Consider the following 12,105-nt stretch of genomic DNA (forward strand, 5'->3'; position numbering starts at 1 on the left):
ATTATATCCTTCCAAACTTGAAAAAAATAGACTAAAAATGATGTCCAAAATCAATCGCTCACTTCTTCTGCCTGTTGTGTCTTCGCTAGTGGAGCGCATTTCATCGAATTTGCTAAAAGAATCGGAACAAACTTGTGCGCAATAAGCGTTTTGCGCTCTGCCGAATTTGAGCTGAACCTACTGGATGAGCAAAAGCGTGCGCAATCTGCAAATTTGCGCTCTGTTTGTACAAATTTTGTACAAAAAATGTCGTTATTTTTTTTTCCCGATCTCGCCTCAATAATGGTTGATGTGCGTGTGAGCGTGAGACAGAGCCCAAATGCGTGAGTCACACGCCTAATGCGTGAGACTTGGCAGGTCTGGTTTTGTTTTATTGTCACTTTGGGCTTATTGCATCTCGCGAAATTTGAACGACAAACGACACAATTTCTGACCGCGTTCATGTTCACGCTGCTCTAGGAACAAACCTTCATATATCCCATATCTCTGGAACCCTATATCGTACAAACTAAATAAAAACGATAAACTCGTCCCCACTCCTTAATTTTCTCTAATTTATTTCACTTTCATGGGGCAATGAATGAACCAATCCGGAGCACCATCTGCGAAACACTGTCCAATGAGTCGCCTGTCAGAAAGATTTCTAGGAAGTCTGGTAACAACATCGACCAGTGGTTGACGCACGGTCGCCGCCCAAACTTCCTCCAATCACATGACTTGTAAGTGCGAGTTTGGATCCGGGTTTTGCAGACTTGCAACCCGACGTCTGAAACCACACAAACGTATTGAATTCCACACAAACAACCGTGTTGGATTCCACAAGGATGCCATACCACTGGACCTTCTAATTTTCAATCCAAGATGGCGCAGGTTACGCTTTTAATAGTATAGATTACTGTACACACTGAGCACGACGCCTGTGCTACTACTGTATAGCCTGTAGGTCATCCGCACTCGTATTACTGTCCCCATCAAATGCAGTCAGGCCTTGTTGGGTCTACGTAACGTCCGGGTTTAATATGTGTTTCTTTATAAATTTTCATCCAGCTTTAGACGAAATGGGGGGGGGGGGGGGGCCTCGATGCTGGTTATATGCAGATCATGAATATTTACATCGGGCTTCGACTGTACGGGTATCGTGCTCATAGGGGCGATTCCGCGGTAACACGCGTTACGCTTTTGAGGGTCCTTCATCATTCTCCATTCTCCGGCTGCAAGACTACTTTGATTTAAGGGTTCATCTTTTGTATTTTAAAACCTGAATATCTAGGCTAGATCACCATGTTCACTTAAAAGTGAAAGATCAACTGGTTTAGCTGAGAGAGCTCTGCGAAAATCGGTAACACGCGTTACGCTGAATGGAAAGACCAACAAAAAAACGAACTTCATTTCAACTTTGTCCTAAAACTAACCAGTCTACTACAAAATTGTTTCTACTGTCATCAAGTACTATGCTAAGGTTTATTATACCAAAATAATTACCATAATCCAAGTGCAACTTTTTTAGTAAATTGCAAAATAGTCGGTAACATGCGTTACGGTAACACGCGTTACAATTTTTCCAAGCTACATGTTTATATGTTATTTCAATTGTTGAGTTACAAAATCTCAAAAAATATAAACCAGTATCAGTTGCACATCATATTTAAAAAGCAAAACATTCAATAGAACTTTTTCTTAACGTTTTGCTCTACATATCACAAAATTTAAGGTAACACGCGTTACGGTAACACGCGTTACAATTTGTCTTGCTACATTATTGATGTTATTTCAATTGTTGAGTTACAATTTCTCAAATTTATCAACCAATATCAGTTGCACATCATATTTGAAGAGCAAAACAGTAGCTATAGACCTTTTTATTCATTAATGTTTTTAGTTGCTCTTCATATCCCAAAATTTGTAGAGCGTGCGTTTGTTTACTATCACGGGTTCTCCAGTTTCCTAATAATATGATTCCTAAAAAATAATGTTTTGTCATCTTTAGGACTTGCCAACTTCCAATTCCTTCAAGCAGGGGGCATCCCTAAAACACTGAAGTCATTTTCTTCACTTACTTGCATTACTTCACCACGGAAATAATCCCAATCATTAACCACAAAAAAACAACTCCCCACGCTTAGAATCGTTAATTTGACCCCCCCCCCCATTCCATCGACATGTCCTTTGCCATGGGATGTTGAAAAGTAATTCCACCTCATTCACATTATGCTTGCCTACCAGGCCATGGAACGTGGCAGGAATATTTTAGTTTTTAAACTGTGTGCTGTGCCCATCTGACCATTGTATACAGTGTATTGGGCTTGGTAACACGCGTTACATTGGTAACACGTGTTACATGGTAACACGCGTTATATTGGTAACACGCGGTACATGGTAACACGCGTTACAGTTTTCGGAGGCTCATTGTGAAGCGGTGGTTAAGAATTCATCTAAGTTTTTACTGTTTTTACATGAGCCCTTATTAGTAGGAGGAAAATTAAAAGTTGCAGCATTTGAAACCAGGTTGTTTAGTAATTATATTTAAAAGGGTGTGTTTTGGTAACACGCGTTACGCTCTCTGAGAGTACCTCGAACCAAGTGTTGACACAAGTGTACATTGAGTTGTTTGAAATTGTTCATATTTTTTCTGAAAGAATACTGCCCATACTTGCTCTCAATTATACTTTTTTAAAGAAAATTGATACTGACTATAAAAATAGGTCAAATTGATAAAACCATAAAAAACATTACTTTTTTCCCACCAAAGTGCACTATTGGAAAAGTAATTTTTTCACAGTAAACAATATCCGAACAGAATAAAACAAATTCCCCTCACACTTGGACATGTTTGGAATGATATAAAGAAGAAAATTCAATTCTGGGAGCAATTTCATTTTTCTAAGAAAATTCCACCTTTTCATGGAATCGCCCATAGGTATTAGTATGCCTGTAGGGTAAAAACTAGCTGCAAATGCGTGTCTGTGCCTTGAGCAAGGTTAGTGCAGTTCATAGGAGCCACATGCTGCATTCATAATGATCAAACTATATTTAGTAAACATGACTTCCGCCACTGACCAAAGGGGTATTGTCGTCTGCACACATTAAAGTTAAAACGACCCTCACTGGCTCCCCACAGATTTAGCCATCAAGGCGTTTGATACATGTACATGTATGTACAGTTCAGTATGGATTGTACAGTTCATGTACATTTGGGCATGCAGGGAAAAAGCAAAACAAAACAAAGATACAAAAAAAAATATAAAAACAAAACTCCAATGCCTTTCTCAAGGCTATTTTAAACCATGTTGTCAAACACATTAAACTTGACTGAGTTGTCAACCCTACGGTCTCCATATCATTCAAATCAACAGTTTTGTCCACATTGGTAAACAAATTATATATAAAAAAGAGAGATTAATAAACAAATTTAGAACAATGATTGAAATCAAAGACAATCAAGAACTGAGTGAGAAAAAATAATTAATAAAAACAAAAATAAGTAAAAGCATGAAAATAATATAATGTAATCATGGATACGGAGCAATACAGCAGGTGATTACACATGAGTGTGAAGGTATACAGTATATATAACACGTTTATTTGTGTTTTTTTACAGGATACTGCACCTGATGTGAACGAATGTTCACCCCACTACAGCTCATCACGGGAGGTTGAAGATGATCATTCTGATGGGAGTCACTGTGAAAACCACCAGCCAGAAGGTATATTTGGTAAACAATTTTAGTCTGTGATAACATGATCTAAAGACATGTAGCTCGTAGTGCATTGTATGCCTACATACAAGGGGTCCACACAGCGATGGTCTGATTCTGGTCACACATGTTAATAATAGACTGTGCAAGTCTAGCCGCGCGTATTGGAAAGAGAATTATAAAACACATCAAACAAAGAACATGTTTTTTTCTGAAAAAATGGGAAAAGTTTGTAATAAGACAACTTTTGGTGGTTGGGAAAAATGGCATTTAAATGATTTGGTCTTCGTTAGTATAATTTCAGAAAGAATAAAAGATCATACCCCAAGTGACCCCCTTTTTTCCCCAAAAGACACCACGGATTGTATACGTAAGTCACATCTAACGCTCTTCCATGGTGTGTTTGTAAAAACAAAGATTGTATTGATATTTCTGTGCTCATTGCTCTTTGGCAAATAATCACTAAGAGTTGTATACAGTCGATAGCAGTTTTATCTACAGGCAATCTTGAATCCCCGATTCTGATTTGTCGACCCATAGCAACAAGAGGTGTGATTTTAAACCTATTTATCTTCAAGTATGCGCTAATCCTCCAATCAGTTTGGCAGAATGGAGTGGTGATAAAAACCTATATTGCACGGCTAATATCACAACCATGCGTCTTGTGTGTTCTAAGTCACGCGCCAAGTTTGCTTGAAGTTAATACGTTATCACACGCGCACTCCTGGAAATACGGAAAATATAGCGCGTCTGCGTCCCATATCCAACTCGGCCTTCGGCCTCGTTGGATATGGGACGCAGAAGCGCTATATTTTTCCGTATTCCACTCGCGCTTGTGTGATAACTTATAATATCACACGGCCCTAACACGCTTCTAACTCCGCGTATTGCGAAGTATACAAAAAAGTACAGCTGTTCCAACACCTCGTATTGTGTCAATCTGCGCTCCATGTTTGCTTGACGATAAATTTGTTATCACACGCGTGCTCGTGGAATTCAGAAAATATAGCGCATCTGCGTCCCATATTATGGAACGCAGAAGCGCTATATTTTTACGATTCCAGTCGCGCTTGTGTGATAACTAATAATAGTGATGTAGATGTAATGACTGGCATCAACCCAAACTACATTATTTGCTTGAATACGTTAAATGTATAATTCATCATCATTGAGAAAAAGAAAAGAGAATTGCCTGTTATTCCCTTAACTTCCATCCTGGAACAGCCAGATAAAGTGCAGCAGTGTAGTACAGTTGGATTTGATTTAAAAGTAAACTTTCTTCTTTTATTTTGTATGCTCCCTGTAGGTCGCAAGAAAAAAACCACGCAGACCATGCCCTTACTGTGGAATAATGCAAGCCCGGCTCAACAGACACATGCAAAGCAAACACAAAAAAAGAGGAGGCAATGAAACATGTCAAAAAGTTGCCACAAAGAGAGCGAGAAAGAGTTTTCAGAAGGTTGCGTCTACAGGGGATATATAACTTCAACAAAGAACTCATGAAGAATGGAGAATCTAGTGGCTTGTTGACACAAAGGTCACAGAAACCTGATACCAAATTGGTCATTTGCAGCAGTTGCAATGGGTTTTATAATAGGCACTTTTTCTGGAGTCACAAGCAAAATTGTAACAGAGATTCTGTGCAGTCTGCATCCGCATTACCAACACCACTTCTAAAACCATATCCTAGGTTTGTAACCAGCGAATTCAAGGAAAATATTCTAAGTGGTTTCCAGGAAGATGATATTGGCAATGTCTGTAGAAATGATCATGATATTTGCATGTTTGGGGCAAGAATCTTTGATAAAATGAAGCGCAAGCAGGACAAACAATTTGAAGTGCGGAAGTCTGTTATGACTGACATGAGGCAGTTGGCAACATTGTATCATGAATTCAATTTGCTCAACCCCAATCATAGTTCTGAGTCATCATCAGCAGAAATGTTCGATAGAAAGAATTTTGACATATTACACGAAGCAATCGACCGTGTGACACAAAAAGACCCAAGTTCAGAGACTGGCAACCACTCAACCCTCAAGGCTGGTTTGAAAATCTCTATTTTCTATCTGCTGAAAAAAATGGCAAAGGTGTTGAAAGGATCATATCTAGTAAGTTGCAATGACCAAAAAGCCCAAGACATTGACAAATTCATAGACATCCTTACACTGAATAAGGACTTCATCTTTGGTGATGCAGTTTACAGTCTACAAAGAAACGGGCATATCAACCTAAGAAAACCAGAAAGACTACCTCTTGAAGATGATGTCAAAATGATCAGAGACTACACAGTGATGCAGATAGCAAATATGCTGACGGACAACTTTTTGTTCTGGTCTTCACAAGATTTTGTTAAGCTGCGTGATTTGACAGCTTCACGTATAACATTATTTAATGCAAGGAGGGGGGAGAGCCAGCCAGACTAACAATAAGAGAGTGGGAAGAAGCCGCCAACGACTCTTGGCTAAACACCGACTACATGAAGCACATTGATGAAGAAGAGAGGGGTATGTTCAAGCAAATGAAAGTAACATTCCAGAGGGGAAAAGGGAACAACCATTTGGTGACAGTACTGATACCCACCGACTGTACAGAGGCAATGGCAAAACTTGCTAACCCCGATATGAGAAAAGTTGGAAATGTCCATCCATCAAATTTGTACATATTCCCATGTATTCAAGGTAGCCTCAATCACATGAATGGTTGGCATAGTGTGCAGCGTGTTTGTGTAGAGGCCAAAGTCCACGAGCCAGCTAAGATGACAGCTACTGCATTCCGTCATCGAGCAAGTACTCTCTATGCAGGAATGGATGTACCAGAACATGAAAGGCATCTTTTCTACAAGCACATGGGATACTCAGCCCTGGTAAATTCAAACATCTACCAAGCTCCTTTGGCCATTCAAGAAGTGCAAATAGTTGGAAAGCGGCTGCAACAAATGGATGTAGGAATGTGTACGTATTTGAATTTTGTTGTAAACTTTTATTTGACGGGGGAAATGAGGATGAAGTGCATTATTTTTCTTTTATTGATGAACTGGTGCTATTTGCAGTTGCAAAATATGTCAGGTCCATGTTGTTGTGATTCTTTTTTATTTGATGGAGATACCTCAAAATGGTTGAGTTAATTTGTAATTCAATTGATGTGAGTAGTGAAGATCTCTCATTCAACCTAAGGCCTAATTACATGTGTACCAAACTACTGCACTCGTATACATGATTTGAAACTCTAACATTTCTAATTCGGAACAGTCACACAAGTTGTCTATTTTGCACTCCAGCAACTTGCTTACAGTTGGACATAAGCATGAATACAACAATAAGGACAATTGATTTGATTTGAGGGCCTACTAGGTACATTGTACATGTTATGGCAATACACATAGTACAGACTGACCTAATCTCTTAATTGCTGAAAAATTCATGAATTTATGTTTTGAAATGGTTTAAACAATTTATATGCAGTTCAACCCCCAGAGGAAGCAGTGAAAGCAGTGAACCACACAACAACGATGCAAGTAGACACATCTTGCAGTACAACAGGTGTGTTATGTTCAAAAGGTGCACTGGAAGGTAGTTCTGTTGTTTTCATTCTACCATGTATTATTTCAGACATTGAACATGTGCATAATGTCAGTTACACATGTGACTTAACAGAATTTTTCCTGATTGCAGAATTTTTTCATTGATCTCCTTGTGCCCTCAGATTTTATTGAAAGAGTCCAGTTGCCATCAAAGAGATGAAAAGACTTGGCCCTTGTTATGACTAGACATTCTATTTGAAATGATGTAGAGACATGTCGTCCCGATCCAGTTGCTACCTGGATTGTCAAGAAAATGCCCATGTCTTTTGCATCAGGCATCCAAACCATCGTCAACTCTTCCCTGGCAGCTACCAAGGTTCCGGAAGAATATAAGGTAGCACATGTTACACCTTTGCTGAAGAAAGACAGCCTTGATCTTGAGCAACTGAACAATTACCGACCGGTATCAAACTTGCCGTTTATCTCCAAAGTTCTTAGTGAGGTGGACAAAAAGGACAAAAAAACACGAAGATCGTGACACGGCGGACAAAAGCACCAAATTTTCACCAAAGTATCAATTTGACCCGTAGATTTCAAAAACGTCATGCTCCAAAAAATCTGAGCATGGGATGACCTTGAAATTACGTCATAATGACGTCACTACGTCTTTTAATGTAATAAAGCAAACGCAAATACCATGGTTGGTTTTCTACATGCCAATATTATGTTTCTGAGGCCAAGGAATTTAATGACGGTGGTATTAGTTTGTAACAAATTAATATCCTTTATGGTGACTATGTTGATGCTCAAAAATTGCAATGACCTTGACTTTATTATGACGTAATATGTTCAAAATGGCAGTCATTTCCTTTGAACAGCATAACTTTAGTTGTGTAATGCCGATGCAAGTGATTTTAGTTGCGAATTATATGTATCAGAGGCCAAGGAATCGAATGGCAATGTTCTTGTTTCGCTGAAACAAACAGTTTCATGATTTATGTATTAAATTTGTATTTCTTTAGCATATAATGGTATAAAATACGTCATCATCACGGAGGACAAATCAGTGGTTTTTTAAAAATATGTTAATATGCTTCATTTTCAGTTCATGGTTCTGATGGCTAGCAAACCAGAGTAGTAACATTTGAAATCAAAACTTGATTTTGGATTTAAATGGTTTTGTTTCAGTTTTAGACAATGCCATTGCCATATACAACTTTGTAAACTGTTTTTGGGGGGCAACTGGTGTCGAAAATGTCCTTCGATGACCAAACCACTGATAGTTCGGGAGATCAAAAAACACAAGTATAAACACCTTGCATCTGGATTGCGTCTGGTGGTGCCAATCATGTCTTGACTGCTATTGTTAGATTAAACGAATGGTATCCAGAGTTGTATCACTCACTGATTTTGGTTTGAAACCGGAGCATGTTCTAGCTAACTGGTCGGAAGCTACGGACAAATTGTACAACAATCTAAGCTCCATTATCAGCGAAGTCCCAGAGCAAGATCCAATCTTCATCCTCGGGGATCTCAACGCCAGTGTTGGTGCCGATCAAAAATCCTGGTCTTCCTGTATGGGACAGTTTGGCATCGGAAAGTTATAAATGAAAACGGTCAGCGTCTTCTTGAGTTCTGCTGCACAACAATCTCTGCATCACTAACACTTTCTTCAACACAAAGCCCAACACAAGGTATCCTGGAGACACGCTAGATCAAAGCATTGGCACCAACTTGACCTCGTCACAAGACGTAGGGACCTGGACAGCGTCAAGATAACACGCAGCTACCAAAGTGCAGACTGTGATACAGACCACTCCCTTGTGTGCAACAAAAAAAGCTTCAACTACGGAGAGTTCACAGATCCAAGAAGGCAGGGCAGCCTCGCATTGACACGAACAAGATTTACAACCCAGAGATGGTGGAAGCGTTTGTCCAGGTCCAAAAAGATGTCTTGCCAAGAATACTCAATTCCGATGTCGGCGGAAGATGGGAACACCTCAGGGATGTTGTCTACAATGCCACTAGTTCGGCAAGAGGCTAATCAAGTCACCCGATTGGTCAGACCTCTGCTGCCAACAGTAATGTAAGAGGTATGTACGAGGGAATAAAGCAGGCCACCTGAAGATGACCGCTCCTCTGAAGCCAGTTACCGGTAAGGTCCTAAAGGACCCTCTGAAGCAGATGGATCGATTGGTGGAGCACTACTCGGAGCTATACTCCAGAGAGAACGTTGTCAACACAGAAGTTCTGAACAACAAAGATTGCCTGTGTATCATGGACGAACTGGGCAGTGAACCAAAACTAGAAGAACTTGGCAAAGCGCTAGATACACTCTCCCCGGGAAGAGCTTCAGGAAAAGATGGCATCCCCGAAGTCATCAAGTGCGTAAAAGGAATCCTGCTCAAGGATCTGCTTGAGATATTTTGCCAGTGCTGCAGAGAAGGTACAGTGCCACAAGACATGAGAGACGCCAACATTGTCACTCTCTACATAAACAAAGGTGACAGGAGTGATTGCAACAACTATTGCACCATCTCTCTTCTTAGCATTGTGGGGAATTCTTTGCTTTAGTTGTCCTACAGAGACTTTGAATTCTTGGTGAAAGAGTCTATCCAGAGTCTCAGTGTGGTTTCAAGCCAAACTGTCGACCATTGACATGATATTCTCAATCAGACATGTGCAACAAAAGGGAAGGGAGTAGGGAAAGCCACTCGATCTACATCGCCTTATCGACCTCACCAAGGACTTTGACCTCGTGAGCAGAGACAGCCTTATTTAGATCCTGGCCAAGATTGGTTGCCCTCCTGCTCTGCTTTGCATCGTTTGTCCTTTCAAGAGATCTTTAAGGGCTCCGAAGTTTCAGTGGCTCAACATCTGAACCCTTCGACCTCTGCAACAGTGTAGAGCAGGGCTGTGTCTGGCTCCAACCCTTTTTGGCATTTTCTTCTCTGTTCTACCCAAGCATGCTCTTAGGTCAGCCACAGAGGGCATAAACCTTCGTACGAGGTCGGATGAGAGTCCGAACGAGATGCCTTAGAGATTTCCTGTTTGCAGTCGACACAGCCATCACTACACACACACACACACCAGATGACCTGCAGCAGCTCATGGATCGATGTTCTGCAGCTTGCAAAGAATTTGGACTTACCATCAGTCTAACAAAAACGCAGGTAAGGGGCCAGGATGTTAATGAACCACTTTCTACCAGCATCGCCAACCATGAGCTCGAGGCTGTCCATGAGTTTGTGTATCATGTCTCAACCATCTCCGAAAGGCGTATAGGAAAGGCTGCCACAACACTCTCCACGCTTATAAAGAGAGTATGATGCAACACAAAGCTTTCAGAGCATACCAAAGTCCAGGCCTACAAGGCTTGTTTGGTGAAAACGCTCCTCTACGGCAGTAAACCGTACCCTAGGTTCCCGTCAAGAGCATAGACTCGACGCCTTCCACATAAAGATGTCTGATGCGCATCCTCTGCATCTCCTGGAGAGACCACATACCAATAACACAGTGCTTGATAGAGCGGCAAGCCTCCTTGTTTACCACCCTCAAGTAGAGACGCATGCCTTGGCTGGGACATGTCACCAAGTGGAGGACGGACGTTTCCCAAAAGACCTCCTGTATGGAGAGCTGGCATCAGGGAAGAGGCCGTTCGGAAGACCCAAAGCTGCACTACAAAGACACTTCTAAGTGTGACCTCCAAGTCACTTGCAACCAATACAACCACCTGGGAAGCAGCCACTGCAGACCGATGAGCCCGGAAGCAGGAGGTGCAGAGAGGTATTTCCAAGTTCGAGGAAGACCTGTCGTAACGGGCAGATGAGGGATGACTCCCGAGGAAGGCCCAGCCTCAGGCAGTTAGAACAGCTTCATCTTTCACCTGTAGTTATTGCGGTAGAAACTGTCATACCGGCATTGGACTCTACAGCCACACCATACACTATTCCCTAGCCGACATCCAATGGCACAACTCCGCGGTTCTCAGGGATTGACGGATGCCTACTACTATTAACACAAAAAGTTTCATTTTGACCCTATGTGAGACTTTTTTGCAACCTTTCCTGTGAAGTTCCCCATATTCGCTATTCCATATAATTAATCTACCCTCAACCTATATCCGGTAAGAATCATTGTGTTTAGTGTTTTGGTGGATAGTATTGTTATGATATCATGATGAAATCACGGTATCTTATAGATCAGTGCCACGGTAATTATACCATATGAACACAACAAGGTAAGCATTTTGGCGAAACCACACAACATTAATTTTGTTTTCAAACTTCGTGTGATTTTGGTAGTATTGATGATGATGACGTCATAATTACATCATTATACTCACCATAAAGGATATAATTTTTTTTACAAACTAATACCACCCTTATCGAATTCCTTGACCTTTACAAACATAATTTTGGCATGTAGAAATCCCAACGCATGGCATTTTCCTATGCTTAATTACATAAAAAGAGGTTATGACGTCATAATGACGTAATTCAAGGTGATGCCATTCTCAGATTTTTTGGAGCATGACTTTTTTGAAATCTGTGGGTCAAACTGATACTTTGGTGAAAAAATGGTGCTTTTGTCCGCCGTGTCACGATCTTTTCCTTAATCCACCTCACTATCTGGAGAGAATTGTCCTATGCCAACTTACAAGCCACTTGAAGGACAACCATCTTCCAGAAGACATGCAGTCTGCATACAGAAGAGGACACAGTGTTGAAACTGCTCTCGTCAGAGTTTCAAACGATGTTCTTCAATCCATTGACAATCGGCAGATGGTCTTACTAGTTCTGCTGGACCTATCTGCTGACTTTGATGCAGTGGACCATCAACTTCTAGTGCAACGACTATCTCAGCGGCTCGGCATGACTGGCTCTGCTT

General features: G+C 40.8%; 1 pseudogene; it reads left to right on the plus strand.

Moving 5' to 3' along the window:
- The first annotated feature begins 1,101 nt into the window (after positions 1 to 1,101).
- LOC139942749 (uncharacterized) lies at positions 1,102 to 9,259 on the plus strand (annotated as a pseudogene).
- The last annotated feature ends 2,846 nt before the right edge of the window (positions 9,260 to 12,105 follow it).

Source organism: Asterias amurensis, chromosome 10 (assembly GCF_032118995.1).
Source record: "Asterias amurensis chromosome 10, ASM3211899v1".
NCBI lineage: Eukaryota > Metazoa > Echinodermata > Asteroidea > Forcipulatida > Asteriidae > Asterias > Asterias amurensis.